This window comes from Calonectris borealis, chromosome 1 (assembly GCF_964195595.1).
Source record: "Calonectris borealis chromosome 1, bCalBor7.hap1.2, whole genome shotgun sequence".
Classification (NCBI taxonomy): domain Eukaryota; kingdom Metazoa; phylum Chordata; class Aves; order Procellariiformes; family Procellariidae; genus Calonectris; species Calonectris borealis.
The window spans coordinates 83,940,110-83,967,225 of record NC_134312.1 but is presented as its reverse complement, the minus strand read 5'-3'; the positions used below and the strand labels follow the sequence as shown (position 1 = coordinate 83,967,225).

The following is a 27,116-nucleotide window of genomic DNA, read 5'->3' as shown; positions in this document are numbered from 1 at the left end:
CTGAGCCCAATCTGTAATGAGCCAGGACCCAGATATGAACCTGAGGTAACAACTTCTGCCCTTCCTCGTGCACACACAACTTCATAAACTTGTAGCTGTGGGAGAAAGTTGCTTTTTTTTTTTTTTTAAATCGGGCAACAGAGCACTGTGTCCAGATCATGAAGATCTGGGATCTCCAGGTTGATCAAGACCCTGAAGCATACAGATTAGGTAACATCCGTATAAGAAGAAGAGCAGGATTTTTGCTGTAGAAGAGCAGAAAAAAAGAAAAAAAGGAGCAGAAAGGAAAACTCACATGGACCCCCAGTCACAGATCCTTCACTCAAACTGATGCTGCGCTCAACTGCTGGCATAAGAAAAAGATATTAAAAAAAAAAAAGACAAGCAAAAAACCCAAAGCAGTAAAGCCTTTTGTATCAGTAAAGCCTTTATCAGTAAAGCCTTTTATATTTTTTAACAACGTCCTCTACAATTCGTTTGGTCTTTTTCCTTCCCAACTTGATATGAGGAACCCAAAAGAAGGTTATCCAGAAGCCAGGCAGCATTGGCAACTGGCACACAGCATGGACCACCTGGCATTGGCATGCAGGACTTGGTGCCTCTCCAACTAGGCTGTGTTTGCAGGGAAGAAGGAAGACGCAGCTATGATGTCCTATAATGGTAAAATCAGGAATCCTAGGATTGCTGTGCATCGGCCACATCCTTTGCAACATACATTTCTTTGGAGATAACCCACACTGTAATTGTTGATGCTTTATGGATGGTTTCCTTGTCCTGAATTTAGATCAGAATCCTAGCACAGCCAGGAGATCTCCATATGTGACATTAAGACAATTGCTTATTATTTGTATTACCAGAATATCTGGGTACACTCATCATGAACCATGGGACTATTCTATTAGGCACTGTTGTTTAATGTCACAGCAAAAATACTTACCCTTACCATGTTTTCTTCAGACAAGAGTTACAGGCCTCATGCATATCTTTATCAAGTTATTGAGGCAAAACCTACTCTTGATGCTCCCTCAGTGTAAAGAAATTTCTGTAGATTTAAGAAAGTCCCCACAATCACAAGCCCCCTCTCCAGCATTTTCATGCTTATAGTTCTTTAAAATGTGCCTGAAAAAAAAAATTTTCACACAGTGTAATAAAGACAGAAACGTCACCATTTATAAGCTAAATAAAAACAAAGAGGAAACTTCTTACATGTTCTCTTCTGCACAAATTGCTCAGTGGAGATGATGCTGGGCTCACCTATAGAAAAAGAAAAATCAGTACTCTATAGAAATGTACATTTCCCATCCTTTTCAGCAAAACTCTTTCTAAATTGCCACCACGGGGTAGTGTAGGGCTGGCTGCGCTAAGCAGAGGAAGCAGAAATAGCAAGCTATCTGAATTTCCTGCACCCCTTCCCAGCAATATCAGTAACTGGTAGTTTTTCATGCAAAGCTGGCCGTTTATATCATACGTAAAACGGACTGTGCTATTTTTGCCTTCTTAAAATAAGTGCCCACAGATACTTTTTCCCTTTGCTTATGTGTTATACACATAACTTGTATCTGCTGAAGGCTTGAAGAATCTATGACAAAAATAAAAATTAGTAAAATACTGGCAATACAACTGACAAAAAATGAAAAATGTGCCAAATGAGAAGGGTATTTGGATACTGTTAAACAGGGGTTTGGGGTTCTGCTTACATTTATTTCATTTCCATAGTACATTCACAGCTGGAGAAAGGAAATGGATAAAAACTTAGCTATTTCTCCTATTTCCAGCGTAATATAGCATACTAAAAGTAACTACCTCCGCTCTGAGACCTCCAAGAAATTTTCTGACTAAACTAGGAGACCAGACATTAAATTTTTAGTCTTTTTAGAATGATGAAAAAGGCCGGAAAACAATAAAAACCTTCAGTCCTTCTGCCTCTCATTGCCAATATCCAGGCAATGACCATAAAATTTTCCTTCTTCTATCTACAGGCCATAACACACCGTAGGAACCCAAGGTGTGTGTGAGAGACGGTAACTGTGAGGCTGTTGGCTGAAGACATTTGCAGGCAGATGGGTAAAAGAAATGGTGCTCCATGTACATACCAGTCATGTAGTCTTCCTCTGTGATAGAGTCGTATTCAACTATTTAAAAAAAAAAATTATTAAAAATAATATTGGCATATTTTAAAAGGCAAAGATTTCTAAAGGCTTTAGAAAAAACCTCAGCCCATGAGAAACACATCGAGGTTCAAGAACCACTCAAGCCAGATGTAAGACAAAGATGAAGACAACAGGATCCTGATCCACCCACCTCTTCTCCCCATCATCCCAACCCCTCTTAAAATCCAGATTACCAAGGAAAGAGTATTAAGTATTTTACTTGCTACCAAGCAGATTGAAAAATAATATTGCTGGCGGGAGCTAAAACCTTCAGATTTCTCAACACTTTTGGCCAACTTCACAAGTGTTACATGACGAGACAGGGAAGCTGCGCTCCAGGTGGTCTCCTCCAGGTGCACATCCCACCAGAAGGCATTTGTTTCCCACAGCACAGAGAAGAAGCTGTGAGCATGCTGACCAACTGTGAATGTTTTGGATTTCCCCCGGACTGGGGATCCAGGACATGGAAGAAATTTTGGGGTTGTGCTACACAAGCACAAATGCAAGAGCAAGGGCAGGAGAGCCATAGTCAAGGGCTAGATGAGCAAGGTTTGGGCAGGCTGCATGAGAACGCAGATAAACATGAATTCCATGAAGCAGAAGAGCAACCACTGAAACATCAAGGTCATGGAAAAACTGAATTCAGAGCTATTTTTGTGGGCGTGGCAATTTGCCGAGTTCAATAACATGTTTGACCTATTTCATGTGGAATATTGTGTCTTCTTGGGGTGCTTTTTTAATCAGACGTTGAAAAGAAAGAAGATAACCAGTGGCAGAGGATGCCGCAGTAAGGGAGGTGTGGAGGGAGGACACAGCTGGCATGGCAAAGGGAATGCAAGTCAAAACTGGAGGGATATACTGCCAGTATTATTAAAGAAAGAAGACTTAATAGCAATAAGGCCTTCAAAATTAAGCACAGAGGACTCTGGTGGTAAAGAGAGAAAGCAATTCAAAGAGCATTAATCGGTGACTTGGGTTGAAGCTGTCTTTCCCACAATTTTCTGGTATGAAGGCAAGGCTTGGGGTCCCAAAGCAAAATCTACGCACCTTTAACAGTCTGGGTCTTACTCCCTCTGCGGCCCCTGCAACTTCCCATACAACGGGAACTACAGCCTTTCATGCAGGAATCGCAAGGATATATGTCACAGTAACAAGAGTTAGGTACTTTAAAAGTAGCAAGACTAACTTACTGTATTCACTCCTCCGACCTCTGCTTCCACTGGTGGTCCCTTCACCTGCAGCAATGAATACAAGGGAGTACATTTAGGCAGCCATGCTCTACCAGCTGCTCTCCAACACCTACAAACCCTTAGACACATGCGGCCAGCTGCTGGGCTGCGCGCCTAGGAAGCAAGGTCAAAAGGGAAAACATGACATCCAAGAGATGCTCCGCTGCATCGCTGGTATTGCAGCAGCAATGCCAGTTTGTGCAAGCTGTTACCTCTGCAGTAAGTTTTGGCTCTTTCTTGTTCTGTACCAGAAAAAGTTCACCTTTCAGTCGTGACGACTGAATTATCTGAGACACTGTGCTGTGAGCCCAGGCCAGAGAACTGATCCAAATAGGAAAAAAAAAAAACGCAAAAAGGAAAGCTGGGGTTGCAGCTGATGCTCCAATAATCAATCCAGAGCTTTAAAGAATCAGTCACAGACCATGGCTAACAGGTAGCCCCTTTCTGAAAACAGAAGGGTCTAATACAGCACACCAAAAGAAAAAATAGAACATGAAAGAAATATTTAAGTTGCAGGATATTCACTGAGCTTATCTCCATTTGGGTCAAAGGTGAGTTCAGCTAGACAAAAAGAAAACATTACAAATACATATTGCCCAGAATAACTGTTGATTACTGCTATTCTTTTATGTTGGATACCTTTTTCTTAAAAATGCTTTAAAATCATCTGCTAAGGAAGCATTTCAGTGTAACACGCCATCTCAGACTAACCTGTAACCACACCAAAAGCCAGAATGGAACAACTGCTGCAGGGTAGAAGTAAAGTGTGTCAGCACAGCAACACAAAGCATTAAAAAAAAGACCTAAAACTGCCCTGGAACATACTGAAATGTATAAATAAAGCTGTGGGGGGAGTCCTGGGCTGGGCTAGGAGTGGGGCTTCAGGGCGGGAGTGCAAAGCCCTGGCAGAGGTATGTGGAAACAAAATTAAAATAGAAATTATGTCTTATTTTAGGATCACTGGACTCGATGCATATATTCTTCACCCTTTAATACCACACTTTAAAACTGAACTAATACGCTTTAAAGTAATTTTAATTTACTCCTTAGACCACTGGCAAACAGAAGAAGGCTTACACTTTTTGAAAAAAATTCAGTTTGTCTAACTTCTAACGATTGATCAGGTAGAGATAACAGATATCAAGGTTAAGCAGGGTTTTGAAGAAAAGAAGGATGACACTAATTCACCTGTTGCCTTTCCAGCTGTCTTCATTGTGAAAGGTGATATTTAGGAAAGCTAATTAAAGCAGACAAATTAGTTACATTTCTTCTAGTCTTGCAGTCAGTACACTTGCCAGTGTTAGTCGAAGAGCAAAATATGAAAGAGACCCAGACTTCACAAAAAGACTTCTCCCTGTTGTTTTAAAGATTATTTTTAAATGCTTGCAAATATTTTTTTATATTTCCTTATTTTTTCCTGACAATTTCTCTAATGTAGTCATTGACAATGAACATAACAGATAGAGACACAGCTACAGGAAGCTGCTTTTTCTTTCCCTGTGTAGATTTAGAGAAAGTCTTTGATAAAAATTTATTTCCAAAAAAATGAGCAATGTCCCGGTGGACAGCTGAACCACAACAATGTCATCTCTAAAAGAACAAATTTCCTGACAGTACGGAAGATGCAGTGTACAGTTTGATTAAACCAAAGGAAAAAGGAATGTAATTACCTATAGCAAACCACCAGAGGGTAATGGAAAATTTTCTTAGAAAAAAAGAAGTAGAAGCAGCATTACCAGAGAAATGCATATTGCTATTAATGAATATGTTACAGGTTAGGAATTGAACTACTGCATTTTTAGAAAAGAATTAGGACAGCTCAGATATGGAGTCGCGCCTTTTTTTCTGTGCTTATTTCTTCTACAGAAGAGCTGAAATGCAGGATAAACAAAACTAGCTTTCATTAAAAACCTGTAATACATGTTGGAGAACTGGGAAAAAAGTCTTTTATTCAAAAACTCACTTCTGTAATAGTGGAAATTCATTATTCCTAAGTGCAAGATTTTAACGTTCTTTTTCCAAACAGGGAAAGGAGAAGATCCATCATTTCATAGCTGTGCTTCTCCTTTAATATCACTAACATTGGGATATTTTAGAGGCATTAGCATGCTTCCATGGGATCCCGTGTTTCTAGGAAATTAAGTAATGTTGTCATTTAGGTGGAAACTCACCAAATATCTTTGTTATTCCTTCCTCAGTAAAAGATTGGGTGAAACCTGGTGAAACAAAGAAAGACTCACCAACAGTTGGAAACATTTTAGAAAAAAATCATTAAATTTATCTTAATTACGTCTATCAGACATTTCATACTCTCGTCATGTGTGGTGAGTACTAAATGAGATGAAATGAACACAGGGAAATTTTGCCTATGAACCTATTTCTAAAGAGTTAGTTTCTAGTGACAGCATTCCTCTGGGAAGTGGTGTGATTTACATTACTCAAGTCTCTTGATCTATATTAAGTGACAGCACACCTTGTATGAATCAATCCTGCAAAGACCACAGTGGGATCAAACCATACGCAATCAAATCTCTTACATATCCAATTTCTAGAATACCGTGTTGCTTCTTTTGAGCATTTTTAAAGACTTTTAACTACACTGGATACTATAAAATGTAAACCAAAGTAAAACAAGACTCAGCATGTCTAGGATGTTGCTTCCACTATATAAGAAGAAATCCACACAGCTGCCCACTACACTCATGAGATGCAGTTGAGACCTGGAGCCAATTTCAATGTCACATAAAAGGTAGTGAAGCCCAAGCAAAATCTAGAAAGGAAAAGAAGTCAAGAAACTCCTTGGATGGGTCTAGGCATAAAGTTCCATATACTAAAGAAGTAAAACCGTATTTTATGAATTTATGTGTAACTACATATCATTATTTTCATCTTCCCCAGCAAGCTGGTTCCTTCTCTTCAGTCACAGTCTTATCTGCTGACTTCAGTAATTAATATTTATTTGTTTTAACTCCTATGGGCTTTACAGAGCAGATGGTTAGAGCCCTGGTGTAGAATCTGGAAGAAGTAAGTTCCAGTGCCCGTTTTGTCACTGAATTCCTGAGTGACTCTTGGCAAGATATAAAGCCTTTGTGTGCACGAGTACCCATGTGCAAAATGAGTGTTGATGAATATATTAAAAATTGTATGACAGTGATGCAGGGCATGTGAGTAGCCTGGATTAAAAGCAAGCAGGGCTCAGAGAGGGAGCTGCATCCCATTTTTTGAATGTTAAGAATCAGTTCTGAAGTTTCTGTCAATAATATCCATTCAAACTCATTGAAATATATGCCCTGAGGGCTGACATATGCTAGAAAGCATTCTAGTTATCAGTTGTCCCCATTTTTAGGGTTAATTTTCTCAGGAAGTTTACACTGCTTAAAGAGGGGTTTTAAGCAGTGTCATGCGAGCCAGCATGCAATGCCATACATAAACCACCCCTCTGCATGGCTTCCTAGGGGCTCCTGGTCTGGGTGTCCATTCCTTCTGTAGTTTGTTACAGGTTATGGGGAAAAAAAAACTCACCAGTAGCTACTGCAGTTGCGCCTTCCAGGTAAGAAGCTGTGATATCTGGAGACAATAATTAGGAGAAATAATTAAATATCTCCTGTACACTCAGAGGACATGAAACACTTTCTGGAAGTTTTAATCTCCACAGCAAATATCATGTATCTGAGTAACCCAGCACGCTCCACTGTCTTGAAAGACTTTCAGCTGTGGGTCCCTAAAAGCCATTTTGATCTCCAGAGGTCGCAGGCACGCACAGTGGTGAGACCCGCTGAGTACTCCATCATTGCTTCCCAACAGCATCCTGGGTCTCTGCACTGCACTTGTGTTATCATAGAATCATAGGATGGTTTGGGTTGGGAGAGACCTTTAAAGGTCATCCAGTCCAACCCCCCTGCAATAAGCAGGGACCTTTTCAACTCCATCAGGTTGCTCAGAGCCCCGTCCAGCCTGACCTTGCTCAGAGCTGCTTTCAGCACCTGGTAAGTGCACTAGAAAAAACTCCTGCGCAGATTTCATCTTAGGAAACAGGATTCAGCTTTTGCAACATTTATCTCAACTGAGGGGTGGGAGGGCAGAGCTCAGCAGGCCACAACCTGCAAGCAAAACCGTGAAGATGGAGATTCCACGGAAGAGCCCCTAGCAAAAACATGGTCTAAGGCTGTGAGCCCCCCCCCAAATACGGTTGTCTGGGGAAAGATGCTCTACCCAAACAAAACCCATCACGCTGGACGGACAGCACGCCCTTGCCTTGCTGCCTGCACACACACCGGCGAGGCTGCTGGCTACACGCCTGCCTGCCTCTACCCAAATGGCGGGCTGCCCCTCAGCTGCATGCCGGCCGGGGTCCCCCCCGCGCCACCCCGGCCCACCCGGCAGGGACGGTCCCCCGTTACCTGGTGCCGCGGTGGGGAAGGCCAGCAGCGGGGCCAGCCAGGCCAGGAGGAGCAGGGCTTCGCTCGGCATGGTCCGCGGCCTACCGGCTGCGGGAGCCCGGCAGGGGAGCGCGGCCCCGCCGCTACTTGAGGAGCAGCCGGGGGATGGGGGCGGGGGGGCGGAGGGGGGACAGGCTGAGCACGCCGGGGACACCCAGGAACGCATTCCCGCCTTCTACGGGCAGTGGAAAACTCCCGTCTTTCGCCGTTCACTGCTTTGCAAAAGCGTAGCCCGGGGCAGCGCTCCGCCCCCGCCGGCCCCACAGGCCCTCTCCCCCCGGGGTGCGGGGCCGCGCCCTTCTGAAACGGGAGGGCGGCGAGAGCCGGGTGTACCGGGCCCGGCTGGGCCTGCCCGTGGCGGGCAGCCCGCCGCCTCGGGCCGGCCCGCGGGAGCTGCTCTCGGCTGGGTCTCGGCTTTGGTGCGCCCAGCCTCTGCGCCAGGCCCGAAGAAGGGCCAGCATCCCTCAAAGCACGGATAGGGATTTTTTTGCGTGCTGTAAGCTCCTCCAGCAGAATTTAATACGTTTCTGTATAATCCCAGTTTGGGAGGACGTGTGAAGTTTTATGGACGGTTCTTTATTTTTAGTAATTCTTTTGCACATTATTATATTGGCCTGAAATCAAACTAGGGTTTTTTTTTTTGTTGTTGTTATTTTCTAGAGGAAAAGGAAGAAGTCAGCCTTCATCACACTACAATTCCAGACTTCCTTCCCATTTCTTTTAAAGAGCCTGTCTAGATCATCCAGGTTTGATCCTTCTGCCTTTACGTTCATGAGCAGCCCCATTGAATTCAGTGGAATTGCTCATAGATATTCTATGATTCTATGACTGTCTTCCCAAACTGTGAACATCTCAGGAGTCATCTGCTGCGGTGTGACTACACCCCCTATTAGACATCCGTGAATCCACACAGGTGAGCACCTTCAGAGAACTACCTTCTAATTCTCATCAGGAAGGAATTGTCTCTCTGCCTTGGGAAAAGCAACTGCTAGAAATCAAGTGACTTATCTTAATTAACAGCATAACATGCTTTTCAATGTGGCAGACTTTGCCTGCATGAGACACTATGGGTGATTAAAATGTCTTAATTAAAGGCTAGGTATTCTTTAGAAGACACCTTTTCCTGGTCTAGACAGGGTGAGGTGATAGTTGTGTGGTCATTAATACCAAACCCGGGCCCTGCAGGGTTAGGGAGCAGTTCAGAGTTGTGCACATTCTGATGAATCCACCTGGGACAGCATTTAAGCTGGTGTTTTTTTCCAGCTGTCAGAGGTCAGATAATGACTGATCTGGCATCAGGTCCTGCGGTACAAAATTAAGCCTTCAATATTTGTAAGAGGTTTCAAACAGCACAAAGTAAGGATATTTTGATGTGACACTAGAAGACCTCAGGGCAGATTTACTGTGATGCCAAAGCCTGGTTTTGGTTTCTTTGCTTACCAGAAAGCGTCTCTTCTTCATGCTCTGTAACGGACTACAAGGCCTGTTTGCTCAACTCTTAGGAAAAGAAACAAACCCCCAAAACCTGGATGCTGGATTAACCACACAGAAGTTCTGAAGCATTTTAATGGAAATCCAAAATAAGGAGACACTAGTAAACAGCAGTATCTGCAGACTATGGCTTCAAACTGGAATCTGATAGACCCTGTGCAAGCTCTGTTGTGGATACCACAGAGTGCTCAGCACAGCCTGTGTCAGAGGGGCCATGGGCTTCAGCTAGCGTGCGCCGCGGCGAATGAAAAGGTGAGCAATCTAGTGTTTCTCGGTGAGACTCTGAGCAGACATGGTGTCCTTGACCCCCAGCTTTTCTGTCATGTAACTGATGCAGTCCCAGAGGGGAAGCAGTGAAAAAAAGAAAGGAATTTCCTCTGGGGAGAAAGGAGATGAAATTATGAAGGGAGAATTAAACGGAGTGGAAATGCATGTTTATTAACCCCCAGTGTCCTTCCTCACTGAAACCACTTCTCTACTAAGCTTCTCCACTAAGGTCCCCTTTTGGTTTTCCAGATTCCAAGACACCAGATTCCCCTGGAGAAACAAAGAGGAATGCAAACATTCATGTATAAGTGCTTACAACAAACAAAATGAGGTGATATTTCTCCCCCATAACACTGTTCTCTTCTTTGATGCTTTGTTCAGCTCCTAAATCATTTGGGATTACAGAATAAAGTATATCGAAATTGTGTGATGTTCTGGTTTTCTTCATCATCCTCTAGCACACCCATGGGATCTAGTGTTGGTTTTCCTCACCCTTGTGTCAAAACCGCATTTGGAAACATTAGAGCTAAAAGCACTAGGAGACTGTCTCCCTCCTCCCACCTCCTGAGGAGTACAGTAACATGCAAGACAGTGCATGCTTTACTTGCAAACGAGGATCATCTCGAACTTGCACCCCCAGATGTAGGACTAGCTTATGCAATTAGGAAAAAGGAAAAAAAAAATCATATGGACTGTTGAAGGAGATATACACCCACAGAACTGGTCCCCAGCTTGTCCTCCGTAAAAGCAAAGGAAGCTCATCTGAATGGACCGGAACTGTAACACCGTGATGATACAGCTCAGAAAATTTCCTTTGAGTTCAAGCCCAGTCCAGACCTCAGGGGTCAGAGGTAGTTTTCTGTTCAGTACAGACAGAGGGTGACTTAGATTCACCAGAGCCATCATGAAGCAATGCAGACCAAGGTATATTTGAGACTTCAGCTATATTTCAGTGCTACCAACTTCCAGAAAGAAAACCTAGGTTTGATGAGTAAGGCATCTACGGCCTTCTGATTCTTGTCCATCATTGAGCATCTTGTACATCAACAGCCTGGTCATGCTAACAACTAACGACAATATTGCAGTCGCTGAACTTGCTGCTTTTGAATTTGCTGCTTTGGGAATGTGGACATTCTTGGCAGCTTTGAAGAAAAAAGGGTTCTAGGCGAAATCACTCCCCTGAAATGAACTTCAAAATGCGCTAAGATTACCTTGTGTTTGTATCAGAGAAGTCGTAAGGAAAACCAGCAGGATCACCACCTTTTCCAGTGTTATTGCTATCTTGAATGAAGCCCCTATCGCAGGCAGAGAATAGAGAGGATGTGTTTGAAGAAAGTTCTCCTCCCTAGTGAACCTTACTGTAGCAAAAAGAAGACTTTTCAGAATGCGCTAGTCAAGTCTTCGACATCACAGGAAGGTTGCTTATATGGACTGGAGAGCCCAGCTATGCAGATAGGTGGTTAGCTGATCTATTTCAAAGACAGTGGGCTATGGTATATCTTGGTCATTTAGGAGGAACTCTGTGAGTTTTACCATTGCAAGACACTTGAAGACCAAGAAGTGATGGAGTCTTTGGCTTATTGATGAACAGCAACACATCTCCAGCACGTGCACACCAAATACCCAGTTGCAGGCAAATAAGTCCTATGAGAAGGTACAAAATGAACCAATATAGCTCACAGAAGTTCCTCCATGTTCATGGCTTAGGGCCTAATCAGATCCTTGGTCTCCCAAGCATTTCCACTGGAAGACCTGCTGGGATGCACCATGTCTCCCTTGCTGCCCAAGCAGCCAAGGGGGGATGCACAGCTGTCTCCTATCTTCTGCCCACATGGAGGCAGGACACAACTGAGATCCGATCTCCCACCTTGAAGTTCTGCCTGTAAAGATGGCTTTGCTCTGGGACGATTTCCTACATAGGCAGGTAGAGAGCTTTTTCTAACCAACTTCTCACACTGGTGACTTGATGCTAGGTATTAGCCAGAACAGCTGTTGCTTTCCACATAAGTAGACTTTGTTACAATTTCTCTCAGAAATTAATGCAATGGTGAGAATTGCTAGGCAGAGTGAATATTGTGTGTTCTGCTAGCTCAGAATTTGGCTATCTAGGGAAGAACGTGTACAGGGTTGAAAAGATGAACCTCCTTCTGCAGATGAGCTCCTGTCCCTCCTATTCCCACACCGCAGGCTGTGCTGAATTTCCAAAGAAAATGGTTTGAAGCTATCCCTAGTTTAGGTTTTTAGTTGTTCTTTTTACAATTTTATATGCACCTTCATCAAGATCCTAAAATGTTTTCTCTAGCCTGTGCAATTTAATCAAGGCCACCCTTTTAATAGCTTGTTTGCGTTCTTTTAATTATCTCCTTCAGTCTTTACCCATGCATTGCTGTGTTCATGAATAAAAGGGATGGTGCTTATCAGCAAGGGCTGAGAGAATGGCTGAAAGGCCAGGAAAAAAAACGCCAAGCCAGAACAGCGGGAATGAGTGTCACTCATAGCTCCAGGATGTGCCTAAAGCCAGAAGGAGAGAGAATGCAATATAAGGAATTGGGGAAGCTCCAGGGAAAAGGAAGGGGACAGAAACAAAGGGGAGAGACGACTCCCTAGTGCTGGATTTAGTCACATATGATTTTTTAGATGTCATGTGTAATAAGTATAATGTCATATTTATAACCAATGACCAGGCAAACTTGTTTTAACAGTTCAGTAACAGATAGGCTATTTTCCTTTCAAGCAGTGTCTAAGAAGGATTTTGCCTTTATGTTTGAGAGCAGGAGGGTGTGAGCATGAAACAGATGGAAGGAGAGAGTAATTTTGCTTGCCCATGTCCTTAGTATTGTTAGGATGAGAAACCATCGCAAGCTGTCGCTGAGAGCAACCAGGCTGACGAAGCACAGAGCTGATCAGCTGGTGCAGCTCCACCGGCCAAGAAGTAACTAGAGCCCAGCAGGGATCTGCAAGAACTTGCTGCACACCTGCCCATCCATCATCCATAGCTTTCTGTCTGCCAAGAGCCATCAGCCGGGAAATACTTCCTGTCGACATTTCAGAGACACTAAATAGATCGTAAACATGGACAAACTCCCCCAAATTCAGTGAACACAATTATATTCTCTGCTTGCGAAGCATGAAACTCAGATTGAAGTTGTTAAACTTGCCTTAAATGCTATAGTGCATTGCCAAAACCACAGGCCAGTGTGCCAAATTCTCAGTAACCAGAAAAAAACAGTCGCTTCTGTTTTAGTTAACAAGTTCTTATTTTAGCCAGAGTACTTTCCCGCCTTCAGAGTTACCGGGCAGTATATGCATGCTTCTTAGCCAGTTGTCTACACAATGCAAATGGTTGCCTTTCAGATGCTAGGACCTGCCACTGAAATTCCTGGAGATCTGCCTGCAGCAACTGGAGACCTGGTTATCTGCGTGAGTCCCTGACGGGCTTATAATCAGTGATGATTTCTAAATGGTCCTGAAATGCCTTTCCCTTTGCTGTGTTTGCATACGCAGCATCTGGGTGGATGTGCGTTCAGCTCTTTGTTCTGAAATGAAGACTTTCTACTTGGTAGGGCATGTATGCCAGGAACTAATGACTGCTGCTGCTGCGTGTCCCTTTTCAATAACCTGCTATTATTGAACAAGTTATATATGCAAAACCACATCACTTTAGCTCTCAATGACTTCGGAATTTTTCTTGCTTCTAAAGAAAGCTGGAGCTAATTAATTTGGACTGGCAATTTCATTTGGTTGTAGGGGTTATCTGAGAGTCTGATGCAAAAGACAACTATCTTAAGAATGTTCCAGCTAAAATCAGATCAGGTTAGTGAATGATAACAACATGCAGGTCCACTTCAGGTCAAAATGTCACCTGCCACCTCTTCTTTCATTATCTCTGTTTTTTAAACATTTCATTCTCCACTGGTATTTGAAGACCTGGATTTATCCCAGAGCACCTGGCAAACAAAAGGATGATCTCAAGAAAAACGTAGCCATTTTCTTCTACTATTCCTTTGGTGCTCTGCTCTGTGGGGCAGGGATTCTGTCTTTAGACCGTACTTAGCAGAGCAGCAACCTGCTTCATGACAACAGCTCAGAGGTGTTACAGTCATACAAATACTAAATGTTATTTTTCTTCTAATCTGACTAACATAAGAACAAACACCAGCATGTCAAGAGCTTTACTGAATCTCTTTATTGATTTCTGGTGCATATGCTATAAAAATGTGGTGCATTATCAACAGCAACAACATGACTTAAGTCCAGATAAGCTTAGCTATAGAGAACAATTTTAGAAATAATTGCTATACAGATGCCTCCTACTCAGGGTCTGCAAATCATTGATATCAGCCTGTCCCAAAGGAGTTATAACATAACTGATGAGAACTAGAAAAAATATAAAAACAGACAGCAAAATATTAATTACAGACAAATGCATTTGAACCTGAGGTGGCTTAGTTCCAGTGGAGGACTGATTTAACTGAAGCTACAGCTTTTGGGAAAAAAAAAACCCAAACAAATACAAAATTAATTACTACCCTAAGACAGAAACGACATACTGTATCTCTGTGAGATACTCTTCTGGACAATTAGATCAGAATAATTTTATTCAAGCTAATGGGGGGATGAGACTGAGACTTCTCTACTAAACAAATATAGTTTCTTGCAACTTCAATACCCCTTTCATACAAATCACACTAAAGGTTGTCAGGAGAAGAAAAATCACATTCAAACCGGGGCTTCATAAAAACGTTCAGTGCAACCTTTCACAGTCCCTTCTCCATGATGTTTTGCACTTGCACATATGGAATCAAAAAGCTTACCTATATTGCAAATTATTGTAAAATCAAGTCAGATGTGAATTAAAAGTGATGCCTCAAACCGGTCCACCTGGTCATGGGTGTTGTCTAGACAAGACCCAAATCCAACTTTTGATGCAGCAGCTTGAGCCCATGCCTTGGTACACGCACTAATATAATTGGATGGTTGCTGGTATTACAGGATTAAGCTAATTCCAAATAAAACTAGTAATATATGTTTTGTCCATATATGGAGAGGTTAGAGGTTTAATGGAGATCCTGGAAGACGTAACTGAAGAGTGACCAGACTGATGGCATGTCTTCTTTCATAAAGGTATCTTCAGAGAAAATAATGTAAAAGTAAACAAGCATTATGTCTTGTTTTGTTGAAGAAGCAGAGCCTTCCTACGCCGAGTTATCTGAGAGTAAAAGAGACAAAAGCTAATAAAAGTAGAGTATCTTACTGATATTCAACCTGCTGTGAGTGTCCTGTGAGTAAAGAGAGGGCACCTGTATGCCATGAGGACCATGGCAAGATGTGCCGCACCTGGGGATGGAGGGGTGGTGGTGCACCTATGACTGGTGAGCTGCTCAGTGACACAGGCACTAGTTCTGGCACAGGATGGGACATGGTGTCTTCAGCATGGCCAGTGATGGCTTCCAGGGAGAGCAACCTGGAGGAGTGATTCAGCATGCTTTGTAGCTCTACAAGAAGCACTAGGTGTGGATGGCAAGGTTTTCCCTGGAAGGCTGTTCACTGCTATTCCTAGTCCGAATCAGACAACTGTTCTCCTGGTTTCCTTCAAATCCCAGACTGAACAACACAGCTTGCCTGTCTCCTGTCACTCTCAGTCCTGGCCTGGCTAGAGGTTATGGGAATCACCGCCAGCTGCACCCAGCCATGTGCTTGTTTCATGTTATGGTAGGCTTGTGGGGTTATTTCACTCCACAGCTGGGAGACACCTATGATTAAGTGATGGATTTTCTTGGAGTAAAAGCAGCAGAGCCCAATACTTGCTCTGGCAGGGGGTTCTGCCGAAGCTGCTGCATATTAAGACATGCTCCATTAAGTGCAGTATGCATCAGCAGCAGGGAGCTGGATGTTACCTAGCGTGACTGTGAATTGCTGGCTGGTTGAATTTGTGACGGTGACTGTAGCATTTGGTTTGGGACACTTCCTTGCACCTCCTCTGAGAAACGCAAACGTATTGTATGAAAATACAAACACGGCTAAAAATGGCTTACCCTGTAAGTCAGCAGGATGGCAGAATCCGCCTCAGAGGTGGTGACATTTCACTGCCAAGAGGATGACAGCGATGAGCAGAATCACTGCAGTGAAGTAGAGGGCGAGAGCAACGTAACACCAGTGCGAGTTCTCCAAGCAGGTCGCTGCCGAAGGGACAAGGGAGAGGGGTCTCACCACCGGCAGAAGCAAGCCAACCTTTGTTCTGAGTTATGGGAGTATGCAAAATCATTTTAGCTGGGCCTTCAGCAGGAATGTGTTGCTGTGTGTGCTATAGAACTAGCATCTGTGGAAACTGAACAGCAAGTTTATGAGGATACCCTCTGCTGCAGATGCAACTGAAAACATTCTGGGTTTTTTTTCAGCTACATGTACCTGTAGAAGCTAAATCTTGCTTTGGAAATTCTTCTCTTAACCAAAAATCACGTTCTTGAAAACTGGAAAGCTGTGGGTCCTAGCATTTTACTTATTAATTGAAAATAAAGCCTTCATGTATTTATATAGGTTTATTTGTATATAGATTTATATGTATATGTATATAAACCTGTATATATATATGTTTACATGTGAAACCACATTTTCAGGGTCAGAAGAACCCTTTTCCTGGCCAGTCCCAGTTTTTATCATCATAGCTGTTGAGAAGATGTCTAAAAATGTGACCTCTCGCCCTCTGTGCCAGCGCACAGCTTTGCCAACACTGCTGTGTCAACATTTTGCCATGCAGTTTCCCTGCAAAGCCCGCACAGCGCTGCCAGTGCTTCTCGCTCTGGAATGTGCCGTGCCTTTCCCTTGGAGAATGGCTTGCAATGGTCGTGCTGTCGTGGGTTATTTTTCTGAGGTTATACAATTGAAGACCCACAAGGAAATCCTGAAGTTCACATACAGGATTTAAAAAAAGGTTTTATAGGTAATTTGAAATTCTAGAGACTTCTTTTTCCTGATTATCATCCTTTTTAAGCACAACAAAGAAACACGTGTTTAATTAGTTGTTAAATCCCTGCCTTCATCATTTTCTGCTCCAACTGTAATCCTGTCCAGGACCTCTGTGTTCTTTCGATCCCCATTCCGTAACACTTCCCAGGCTGATCTCTATGGTAAAAAAACCCCAATCTAAACCAGAATTAGAACATCTGACTGCTGTGGTTTTAAAGAGGTTTCAGTGAAGAATGTGAAGGGACAGAGCTCACCTATAGCATTTGTCCATGTGTATAGCATATATGGATTTTGATATTCCTAGAACAAAATTCCGAAAACCTGGAAATACAGGCAGTGTAGGCAGAATCAGAGAAAGGACGGGAGGAATTGAGGACTGGGATATAAAAAGGCAGCCAACAAATAGATGGGCCGATGGCGATATATCAAAACTGCATTACGGACAATAATTTTCATGCTGCAGTCCAATCCTGGTTTCACTGGCATAAAATCAGAGGACATTTAAATGAAGCCAGTAAATCGGTTTTGCCTTTGTAACAGCAGGATCGAGATCTCCACTTGGCGCACTCTCTTGTCTGCCGGACTACCCCTTTTAATCAGAAGGACCGTCTGAAGCTTTTAGTTTCTTTTTCCTTGTGGTAAGACCAAACTAACCCACCAATGGAAACATTTGTTCTCACCTAGCATTTTCTGCAGCTAACATTTTTTCTATAAATACCTGAATTGTTTTTATGCATCAAACGAATGCAATTTTTTTTCCCTTCTCTTCTTCGTTTTCACCTCATACAAGAGAGTTAAAACTCATATCCAATGTATTATTTCACTTTGCAGCATAATTTACTTTCAAGACTGGTTACAGTTTGAGAAAATAGTTTAATGTACCTTAAAATTTTTACTTAAGAAAAGATAGACACAAGTTATCTGAACTTGTCAGATAACTGTTCAAAACCTAATTTTTGCTCCCTAGCTATCACTTTCTAAAAATTACTCAGTTTCTGTGCTTTAAATACCATTGCTGACCTGTTCAGTCACCCTAAATGCATTTGGAAATGAAAAACAATACATGGAAATTGTTGCTAAAAAGAACAGAAGAGTTTGCGAGTGTCTCCACTGCAGAATAAATTTTAACTGTGTGTTCTGAGCATCCCTCAGGAGTGGGGAGCAGGGGAAAATGGGTCAAAATCACCTGCAGCAAAGATAGAAAGTGATACTGTCCCATGCCCTGGAAAAAGTGTGCTATTTGGCTGCTGAACAGGTGGAGAGCTGCTGTGTTTTGTGTGGGTCTACTCACTAGAGGCACGGAATGGCAGTTTGTCCTGCTACCAGGTCCTGGTCCTCCAATGGACCACACTGCCTGCATGGTGCATGCTCATTTGCTTTTGGGATCCTTCTGGGATGAACTAATTGGTCCCTTCTCAGAAGAAAGTTGGTCGTATTTCAGAGAACCTTTTCCTTCCAACAGTGCAGACATGGGCAGTGCCAAATTTTACTTGCTCTGCCCAGAACTGATTTCCAGCAGCATCCCCAGTGAACATTCCTATGGCCTACATGAGACCCCTTATTATGTTCCCAGCAGCATATTGCAATGTTTTCTGTGCCATGCTATAAAAAAAAAACTACTTTGGCAAGGTGCAACACAGCCTTTAAAATTTATGAACCAAAACGCCACAACCAAACAAGTCTCATGGGGCCCAAAGGATGTAAGTGGCCGGGGGCTATGCTATGCAGAAGCAGCCTGTTTGCTCCAGAGATGCTTGCACTGAGAAGCCTGGACACAAATCCGTCTGCACCAACGGCTCCTGGGGCCACCCTCTGCTCCCAGGTGCAATCCATCCTGGCAGCATAGACGTAAGCCAAAGGCTTGCTAGACTGAGCCCCAGAGGCAAGGGACACCCAACGCTGTGAATCCTCACAGGCTTAGCTGCGGCTGAGGGACAAAAAGTTTAGCCTAATGCAAACCTGGGGCCCTGTGACTCTACCTGCTAACTTTGAAAACACTGTCACCAGCAGTCTTCAGGCACCCCCAGGTAAAACCAGCAGCTGGGAAAGGTTTTGAAGGTCTTTTAATTTGCCTAGATCATATCAACATCTCTTTGGGCACCTAGCCCTAAGCAACTCCTCCACTATATGTAAATATGTAACTATGATGGTGTACAAAGAGGATAAAATATAATGAGAAAATGTGAAGTGTCCTGCAGTATTGCAGTACCTGTATGTGTAGTCTCGGGTGTGCTGTCAGGTCTGTCAGATCTCCATTTCACATTCACCTCAGCGTATGTGGTTGGATCACCTGTAGAGACAAAAAGTGCTTCAATTAGAGAACCTGCCCAAGGCCAGCCCTTGCTATTCTCATTGCATCCAGCACCTTGCTGCACCAGACTGAGAAAATGGGAAGAGCAAGAACATGCAAGAGAGGTTGTTTTCTTTTTTTTTTTTTCTGATAAGACTTGCATGTCGCTGAATGAATGTGCCAAAAAGAAATTACTAGAAGAGTTCATGCAAATAATTATCATACTGTACAGTTTTCCAAAGAAATAAAAAAAAAGTTATTCAGTTATTAAATTTTAGAAAATTAAAAAAAAACCTCTAGGTGACTGTAGGTTATCACACACTGAGCTACTCTATTATTAATTCTATTTTTTTCTTATTATTCCATATCTTACACACACATGTATACATTCTGTCCATCTTTAAGCAAAAGTTAATCAATGGAAACTTTTTTGGCTACATCATTAATTTTTTTCCATTTACTTCTCAATAAACTTTTTCTTCCTGGTGAATTCATATCTTGTACATGGGTACGAAGCATGCCTGTTTGCTGCTGTTTTTTCTTTCACAGAGAGGAGCACAGTTCCTGTTGGAACAAAGCTAAGCTGTACTGCATGTGCATAGAGCAGAGACAAGCTATTTTTCAATCAATCACTTATGAATTAAACATAATTTTTAACAATTCAGAGTAAACCACCAAATGTAAAACATTATGCAAAATATAAACATACTATTTTCATTTCATCCACAGATTTTTATTCCTCAAGTTCATTCTTCCAAATATTTAAATGAGGTTTTAATTAAAGGTTGGTAAGCACCACTGCAGACAGAGCACAGATTTTCAGTACAAACCATTAATTCAACTTTCTCTACAAAAATGGGAAAGGAAAGCCTGTCTGCAGTTAATTCTCAGCCAGAATAGCCCAAAAGCAGTTCCCCCTCCCCCCGCCGCCCCACGTAGTTAATCACAGAAGACAGAAACTTGGGGAGAGAAGACTTAAAAATAGACTTATCTGAATCTTTATTGCCTCGCTAATTTATGACCATTCTCATTTGCTAGCAGAGGAGGCCCTCTCCTCCCTTACATCAGTGCCCTGGACAGATGCTTTCCGTGACTAAGAACCATTTGCAAGGGAAGCTTTCCATATTCAATATAGAGCTGGCGCGACCGCTCAAATTGCACCAGCCTTCACCTCCGCTGAGTCGAGACACCCATTCCTCCAGGCTTGGAAATCCCCATTTCGCAAACCAAGGCAACGGAGCAGGTCTTTCTCTCACTGTGAACGTTTACGCTGTTTGTTGTAATGAGGTCTAGAAACCACAGGGAACAACTGGTCTTCCTCCGGTCACCGCTTTCTTCTGTTTCTTCCAAGTGTTACTTGTCATGCTCCGTCCTGACTTTTTTCCCGTTTGTCAGCTGCTCATCAGGATAAAGATCTTCCCAGACCATCCCTGTTCTCAGATATGTTTTTAAGACTTATTTTGCAAAAAAAGCTCCTTTATCCTTACACTTGATCTGACTGCCTTTACACGCATCAGGAAGAAGTCTTTGTCAGATGCTCGTGCCTCAGAGCACGCACCCGTTCCCTCCGAAAACTACCTAGCATCTGCTTGGCTGCTTGGCGATATCGGCCTATGTAAATTATACCAGACTAAGACATGGCTGCACTGAAAGAACTGCCCTGAGACAAAGCACATTCAGGCAAAATAAACCATGGCTTTTTTATTACTGGGAGACATTCGAAGTGCAAAAGGATTGCCTGTTGCTATGCATGGAGCCTGTGGCAAGCACTCCAGCACTTTTTGTAGCACTGTCTCACATTAGGCTTTCAGACGTGGCATGGCAGAGATCAGTGCACATACTGGGGGCTACTGGAAATCTCCCCATTCCATATCTGGTGGTCAGTCAAGGGAAAACCCTCATATGCCCTGGTAACCACTAGCATGGTTGTGACACTCATGGTTGCAACCATTAAAAAAAATGTTTGCAGCATGTGTTACAAGATTTTTACAACTAATGGAGAGCATAAAAGATGTTGTCAGGGTGGGATTGCCTGGCAAACTCCACGTTCCCTGCCTTCCCAGCCTCAATAGGGGAGAATTCCCATCTGCTGCACTATCGGGAGTGCTTGATCAGGAGTGCTGGTGGATTCGCTAACAATAGTGCAAGCTGGGCTGGAAAAGGAACTGGCCACAGGAATTTCAGCAGCAGCCATTCGTTTTCCCAAGAAAGCGGGTGGTTTGCTGACATTGCTTTGCTTTAACACCAGGAGCTAAGCATTGCTCTCCTTATCTTTGGAGGCCTTGCCTACACCTGTCTGTTATTATGTATGGATGCTTACACTGGCCATCTGCATAACAGAAGAGATCTGTTTCACTATCACTGTAAAAGCAGCGCATGGCATCCTTTGGCTATTTAGTTCAGTGGCCAGTGCTAGATGTAAAGCTCAAGGAAGCCAAAGATGATGTTTAGGTACCTGACCTCTATTATGTAGTCAAGCTGAATGATGTAGGCAGTGCTTTCAAATTCATATACTTAAAGGTACGCCCAGAAGACATCTCCCTGCCCAGAGGGTCTCCACAGGACTATTGGCCCAAATCAGCAATATCGTACAATCAGAAAAGCTCACAGGGGAGAGGTACAAGTAGGAAGATGACTGCAGGTATAATAAGGTGGGGAACTGCCCTATGACACAGTTTCTCCTCCATCTTGTGATATTAAATCCGCAGATGAACCGTCAGAGTAGGAGGGAGAGGGAAAGTGGCGAGCGACGGGACATGCCTGACTGACCCCAGCAGCTTTTGGTAGGTGTGGCAAGTGGAAGGAAGGAAGGAAGAAGCTGTATTTTTATATCAACTGCAACACACCACCTTGTAGGTTGCCTGCTTTGCATGTTTTGCCTCATTTCCCAGGAGCTACTTACATCAAATTTGCTTGCTGATAGTGTATGAAATAAGATGGGTTTTTTTCTTAAGAGAGAAACCAAACAGATTTTGCTCCGAAGTGCCATGGGGAAGACAAACAAATGCAAACTTCAGCAGTGCAAAATGTAGGAGAAGTCCAGGAACATGGATCAGTTGCCCTATCCACCACATGCAAAACTCAAGGAAGCGGTGCAGGCGAGGAGGGGGGGCAAAAGGAGAGGAGAAGCAGAGTGTGGAGTCGGGGATGGGCATAGTGGCCATGGGGAAGCAGACCAAACTTAGAGCTATGTAATCAGATAAGACAGCACATACTTTGAAGTCTGTAACTCAAAAAAATGCTCGGAGGCAGGGAGGTATGAAACCCCTTTTCTTTGCTGGCCTAGGCTATTATTCCTGTCTCACAGGAGCAACTTTGGCCTTTTCCAAGTCTTGCTCTATCAAACATCTAATGTAAAATATGCTTGGAGTAAGACAGCAACTGCTTCCTTTGAGCTTTTTCAGGCAGGTGGGTCATAGCTAACTCAACTGCTCTGAACTCACTGTTGCATGGCAAATACCAAGCCAAGACAAGCAACGTCCTGAGGGTGCCAGAGCTGCTGAGATCTGCCTTAGACTTACGAAAAATGTCGAATCTAAACCATTTTTAGTACCAAGCATTATCAAATCCCTGTTGTGTTGAACGCAGCATCTCTCTTGCGCAGCAGCCAAGGAGTCAGAACAGTTAACAGTGTTTGGCAGAAGATGAGGACCACGGTTTCCTGCACTCATGCTCTCAACTATGAAAGCAATGGAGCACATGTAGAAATCGAAGAGAGAGATTGTAAGAATGTATAATGGAAATTTATATATATAAGAACACAAAAAAATATTAATTATATAGATAGGTGTTTTTTCATTATATCTCGCTAGGACGCACTGACAATATAAATAGGTGGCAAATTCAAGATTGATTTAAATTATTTCTTCATGCAAGGTATTAGAATCAGCCTGTAGAAGTCATTGTTTTAGGATGTTATTAAAGTAAAGCAGTTATTAGGACACCAAAAGGGATGAGAGATTCACAGAAGTGACAAGAATATCGGTGTTACAATTGAAAAGATTTTTCACAAAGATTATGACAGGGTAAACACCATACTCTAAAGCACAAGCCATCATACTCTAAAGCACAAGAAAAAACATTTTGCCTGAAATTTGCTTACTTAATTAGCCTCATAATTGGCCATCAGAATTTTTTAGGCACTGTCTTTCCAAGCACCTCATACTGGCAACTTTCAGAAGTACGTTATTGGGTTAGAGAGTTCTCAGGATAACTTAGAGCAGCAATTTCTAAGCATAATTCACCGAAGCATATTAAAAGCTGTGTGAAAGCACTTAAAACTATAAAATATAACTGGAAATCTAAAGGATAGTCTCAGGTGACGAAATAAAAAAAAAATTAGGTGGAACAGACTTCTATGCTGTCAAATTTTGAAACATTTTGTACAGATGGTTGTAGTGGGCATGTGTGTGCATCTCCAATAAGTACTTATGGGGTAGTTCTACACTGGGGTACCAAAGATTGTCCTGGCAATGCAGCTCTTCTACAGTGAACTGATCCCACAATCTAAGGGGCAGACTCAGTTAACACATAAGAGACAAAGACATCATACCCTTACAGATGCTTTAGTACTGTGTCCCAAGGAGCGAATCTACAAAACTTACTTTTATAGAATAAATGTTGCTTTGCTAGCATATTCAGGACACATTTTTCTTTCTTACTGTGACCTCTGAATATTATAATTTTAAATAATTTTTCCATGCTATAGTCTTATAACTAGCAAAGATCTTTTTTTAAATCAGAATCTAAAAAATATAACTTGATACGTTTGTTTTAAAAACATGAATTATTTCCTACTTATATCCATTAATAGCTATCTTTTGCACTTCATTTCTTGAAAATAAATTTTTAAAGTAATGCAGTTTTATAGTTGAAGACATCAGTAGGTCATACACAAATTGTAGACTAACAGTTTTCAAAATTATAGAAACCTCTATTGATTCTTGACTTTTAGAAGAGAAAGAATGAGACAGAAAGAGAGAGAGAGAGAGAAAGAAAGAAAGAAAGAAAAAAAAGATAAACAGACCTATCGTTTTACAATTTAAAAATATTTCCGGTGTCTATGAAAATGAATCAAATTAAAATATAAAATGTAAATGTACTGCAGGAGAGAGAAGTCCATTCAGTGTCATCAGTGTACTGTAACTGCCAATGAGTTTCTAATAATCTGTGTTAGTATCTTCAATGTCTGATCATTAATGTGTTTCAGAAACAGCACATTTCAGCCATGCTACTGAAATCCAGAATGGGATTTTAAAGGTCATTCTTTACTTTTCCTAGAATTCAGTATTCCTTCTATTAATAAACATGAATTTGCCAAGAAAATAGATATATAATAAGCAGAGGTGGATACTAATAGTTATAAAAACGCTTTCAACATGCCTTCAGCTTCGTAGGAATGCTTTGATTTAAGAAAGAATGAAAGTTACAAGAATGTGTCACTGAGCAAAGGAAAAGTAAGTAATATTAAGATGACCATTTTTTACCTGTATCTGAAGTTTGTGAAGTAAAATGCACTCTTTCCTTGGGCGATACCTCTGCATAAACCACCTCACTTGCCATTTTGAAAAGATGCTTTCAGATCTGCAATCAAAATGGACTCATTGAAGAAGTAGTACCCCGTATTACATCCTTTCTGGCTTCCCCCCCCCCCATCACACCACATTAGGTCAAAAGAAATGTTTAGATGTCTGTAAAACGGAAGGAAACTAGATACTTTATTTTTTTTTTCAAATGTAAATTCTCACCTTGTAGCTTTCGATAAACAGTTCTTAATTCTTAGTCCCTTCTGTTGGTGTATGTTCTATTAAAAACAGTATATGCGATTTTTATCAACTTCTCATAAATTGTGACCTTCAACACACGCATAATTTTCATTTGGAACCTGAGCTGGCAACATGCCAAATATGTACATTTTCTCCTCGAACCAACCAGACACTAAAACATATTTCAACAGAATACTCAGATTGTGATTATTAGATTGCTTTGGTTTGTGATTATTAGATCACTTCCTCCTAAACTTCATTAGTTTAGGGTTGAAACCAGAAAGCAATGATGATGAGAGGAATGGAGGGAATATCTGACATTGCTGAAAGATCTCGTTTCAAGACTTCTGAGATAATTTTTTCCTGTATTTTTAATTATTTTTTTTATTTATTTCATACTGAATAAAAGTAATTTTTAAAGGTGGATTTGAAACAAAATGTTGCTATTAGGCCAACATTCTTTTTCCTTCAGATTTTCCTCTATATAGAAATTTCTGAATTTTTTTTGTTTTATGGTAACTTAAAATGATGCCAAAACTTTGAATTCTTCTCCCAGAGGAATTTCTGCTCTTCAGCCAGCTCTAGTCCATGTGCCAATCCTCACATCCCAGGGGATTATTAAGCTCAGAATTAAACCAGGGCTGAGTCTGACCTGTGACTGCTCTGCGTGTTGATCATCACGTGTTCTCATTAAAGGTAGACAACATGCTTCTTTTTTTTTTCCTCTAGTAGAGGTGTTAGTTCAAGATGAAGTCAATGTAGTTATCATGGTGGCAAGTCAAGAAGTGCAATATTTTGCTCTCCTGGGACCAGCCATGGAAGTAAGATGAATAACATTTTGGCTTTTTCAGCTTAAGTCATTAAACTCTTTCGAGAATGGGCTGGCACAATCCTGGTAGCTAAAAGGCTCTGTATAATTCCTTCTTCTTCCAGGGAAGGGTTTGAGGTGAGATGATGTGCTACAGTCTTATCTGCTAAGGCCAAGCTCTTTATGCAGCCTGCCAAACCATATACTTGGAACAGAAAAAGAGGACAAGTTAAGGCAAAGCTTTTTTTCTTCTACTCCAATGATTTGGGGTAAATATACTGGAGGACTTGCTGAAAACTGTCAAGTTGAAAGTGGAAAAACAATGATAATCATAGAGATGATTTCCCAGAAAGAGAAAAAAAGAAGAAGGAAAAAAAACAAGGAAGGCAGAAAAATAGCCATTTCAGAGACAAAAAGAAGAAACTGAAAGTCCCTAGATGAGACATATGCTATGGGGCCAGCATAACAACAGCACTGGTACATAATGCAACTACTTTTTGTTTGAAGGATCTTTAGGAAACTGTTGTACATGTGCCTCAATAAATATATATACATTTAATACATGTGTAAATTAAGCACATATTCCTATATAATGACATGGTAACACAGAGTAAGTTTTCAACCTTTTTATTAACGGTGCCAGAGAATGAGCCCTCGCCTGCAGGCCAGGCCTCCAGCTGCCTGCTGGCACTGTAGGCATGCCTACACCATTCAAGGACAACCACTCTGGAGGCACCAGGATGTATGCACGCTGTATATTAGTTGGTGAAACTGTATCCCACATGCTTCTCCAGCATGTACTACACTAACAATTCACCTGTGCCATGCACAAACACCGCTGTGCTACCATGCTCCTTATCTGGGTGGTATGCACTGCACAAGACCACAAGCACTCATAGCAAATACATGACCTCTGCTTTTGGTCAAGCTATGTAGTAGCACATCGTTGCCTGGGACTGTTGGAACATGTGGTTCATGCAATAGGATGATTGCAGGTGAGTTTGCATTTGACGTCGTGCCATCCTTGAGCACTCTGTAGGGAATGGAAGAATTTGCTTGCTAAGGGCGTTTTTAGTAGCTCTGGCCCATCATGAGCAGCCTGGTTCATGTTCATGATTCAGGACAGTCATCCTCGGTAGAGAGGAGGGTCCTGGCAAGGGAGACAAGCACCATCAGGTTGCCCTGCATTATTTTATGCACCTGAGATGACAAGTGGTGGAGAGGTCACGCTCAAAGCACATACCTTGGAGCCAGGTCCTGCCCTTCAGCAGCAGCTCGGGACACTGTGGGAACAGAGGACATACCTCCTCCTGGTGCCTCCTTCGCCTAGTCTGTCCTGTCGGGGGACACTCAGGGACCATTCCTCTGACCTTTCAGAATAAGATCATAGGATCCTGGAGATACCTATTTCTCTCTGCTGACTGGAAAGTAAGAGTAAGTAAACAGTTTTAGACACGCACCCTTAGGCACCTAAATGAGCAAGCAGAAGATCTCAGGATTAAAGCATTTCTGGCCAAAGGAACATAGAATCATAGAATCACAGAATCATAGAATGGTTTGGGTTGGAAGGGACCTTAAAGATTATCTAGATCCAACCCCCTTCTTATTCCAACATCCTTCCCCTTCTAGTTCCAACATCCTCCCCTTCCCTTAGCAGGCAGGTGATGATTCAGTTGGAAAAGACATTTGCTGCCTGACTTTGCAGCCAAGA

The 27,116-nt window shown here is 42.2% G+C and overlaps 1 long non-coding RNA gene across 1 annotated transcript; it reads right to left on the bottom strand.

The window, feature by feature from the left end:
- Window positions 1-13,768: 13,768 nt before the first annotated feature.
- LOC142089879 (uncharacterized) lies at window positions 13,769-24,412 on the bottom strand. Its single transcript, XR_012676346.1, has 4 exons — window positions 24,319-24,412; window positions 18,752-18,832; window positions 15,612-15,755; window positions 13,769-14,785 (listed from the first exon to the last, which is right to left on the bottom strand). It is a non-coding gene; the product is annotated as an uncharacterized LOC142089879 (long non-coding RNA).
- Window positions 24,413-27,116: the final 2,704 nt, after the last annotated feature.